This window comes from Tamandua tetradactyla, chromosome 22 (assembly GCF_023851605.1).
Source record: "Tamandua tetradactyla isolate mTamTet1 chromosome 22, mTamTet1.pri, whole genome shotgun sequence".
NCBI lineage: Eukaryota > Metazoa > Chordata > Mammalia > Pilosa > Myrmecophagidae > Tamandua > Tamandua tetradactyla.
In genome coordinates, this window is record NC_135348.1 from 11488810 (window position 1) to 11491339 (window position 2530).

A 2530-nucleotide genomic window follows, 5' to 3' on the forward strand; every position below is an offset into this window, starting at 1 on the left:
GGTCCATTTTAAAGGTTGGAATAGAAGCTGGGACAGGTGGGGAGTTGAAGATCATGTGCTTCCTACACAGACAAAACCCAAACATTGCAGCATAAATTGTCAAGAAATTGTAGCTCGCCTGAGAAGAAAAGGAAGACAGAAGAAGCAATGCAGGTTGTTTCGGGTGGACGATGTCTTCAAAAGTCTTCCTGTTGAAGAAAAAGATGCAAATGTTGAAAATTAAACAAGCAATTCTGCTGACAGTAGTGAAGAAACAGATGCGGGAATAAGAAGTAAAGACAGTGCTATTGAAGAAAAGGCTGAACTGAAAGAAGAGATAGAGCTGCACACAAAAAGGGACATGGAAGAAAGAACAATAAACCATAGCTATTCCTGAAGTTCTGAAGAAGAAGCTTGAGGACAACTGTTACTACATAAACAAGAAGAAACAGTGAAATTGCCATACCAGACCAACATAACTATTTTGGAATTCCGTGGGAAACATTTTGCTCTCAACACAGTCTTTTCAGCCAACGAAGGGCCTCATCACCATCAGCCCATGTCACATGCCAACATTTGAAAGGAGATGGTTGATGGATTAAGAACAATCTCTGTTTACAGTGTCCCATTGATTTTGCTCTATCCATATGAACAAACTCAGTATAAAAAGGTGACTTTCGTTCCCAATTTTCCTTCCAATTAAGGAAAGTGCCACAAACACTACCCAGAACCAGGGGGAGCTGTTTCCAAGCCCACTTTTGTTGAATCCATCCACTCCACATTCGCCAAGAGTCAGTTTATCCCAGGCGAGCCAGCCACACCCAAAAGGCACAAAGCTGTGCCCGAAACACTGCAGTCTTGGAGACGGTCCACTCGCCACACTTCAAGCTGTGACAGGCTGTCTGGAAGTGCATTGCCTCAGCCCAAGCAATGACATGCAGACTTGTCTGCCATCAGAGCTGTTCCTGCACCTGGAAAAGAAGACACCTGTACATAGCCAATTGTCATCACCTAGTCCTCTGACTCCTAACAAGAAAGGAAGTGCTGTGTTTACTGGTTTTAAAGGGAGAAGAAATAAGGAAATAAATGAGGTCCTTTTCTGGAAACTCATTCCTGACCATTACTCCCCAGATGACTAGCCACCTCCACCCTCCTACATTTATGGGTCACGACATCCGTGCTTGTTCGCCAAACTTCCAGAAATCCTTGGAAAGATGTCCTTTCTGAGAACAATCTGAAGGCTTTACTGAAGCACTCTGATCTCTTTCTGAGGTGTTTAGCAGAACACCATCAATACTTCTTTCCAGAGTCTGCTTATGTCACTGTCTACAAGGCGCACTTCAGCACCAAGAATCCCAGGGCAATTTATTAAAGCTCTTGGCTTCTGTAAGAACACTTTCCCCATCTAGCTTTGCACTCTAGATTGCAGGTGAAGACCTAACAAAACGGTGGGGTCATGAAACTTGAAGTAATTGAGACTGGTTCAAATAAGAGATGTTGCAGATTTTTGTTAGCAATAGACATATTTTTTAGGTATGCAAACTAAGCATTATCCAAGCATTGTTTTGAAACTTATTTTGTTCTGAGGCTGAATAACTCTCAAGCAAATTTTAGATTTATTTGGAAATTACAAATTGGTCACAAGGTCTTTTGGAGGGAATTGGTAATTGTGGCAAAAAGAAAATATAGCTACATATTTGCTTGTTAAGATACATTTCTGTTAAACCTTATTTTTTGTTCAGCACAATAAAGACCTGTCCATCTTTTGGGGGATTTGCAGCTATATATTTGTTTGTTACAGTTTCCCTAATGTAAAACATTATTTTTGGTTATTTATAATAAAGTGTTCCCTGTCTTGTTTGAGAAAAACAAAACAAAACAAGAAGGATGAATGAAATAAAAACAAATATAGGCCACAATAGAAAATGTTTATACTGTATTCAGTTTTGTTTTCTTGAATTCTTTTCTTTTCTTTTTATCTTTATGTAGTCAATCAAAATAAATTATGTGCTTGTTACTGGAGACATACAATATTATCTTGATTATCCCATTAAAGGGAGTCAAACAGAAACATTTTATGGTTGAATTAATTCCTTTGATGCATACTATTTAAAGTATCTGGAAAAGTGTGAACCAACCAATTCAGTGCTACAGGCAGCAGCAAGCTTGGATCATTGGCAGTGGGTCCCCTGATTCCTGTGCCATCTGATTCCCTTGACATTGGCAGTAGCTTCCCTGCTCTTTTCTAACCAAAGGTTTGCCAGTGGTTAGTTAGCCACTAATTATTTGCATTAAATCCCTTCCTGCTTTGAGATACTTCAAGTGGCTTCAGTTTTTCTGACTGAGCTGTGACTCATCTACTATTTGTTACCTGAAGTAGTTTGGGACCCTTCAAATATGGAAATCCTGAATTGTGATTGGATTGTTTTGATTCAAAGGAAACAATTAACTGATTATAAATGGTAGAAAAAAAATGTATTGTAGAAGTCCACTGCAAGCAGAGGCGAGATAACTACTCAATCTATGGCCTGCGGTTGCCCATTATAAAGCG

At 39.4% G+C, this 2530-nt stretch overlaps 1 pseudogene; it reads left to right on the forward strand.

The window, feature by feature from the left end:
* The first annotated feature begins 340 nt into the window (after window positions 1–340).
* On the forward strand, window positions 341–1351 carry LOC143666038 (MSL complex subunit 3 pseudogene; annotated as a pseudogene).
* Window positions 1352–2530: the final 1179 nt, after the last annotated feature.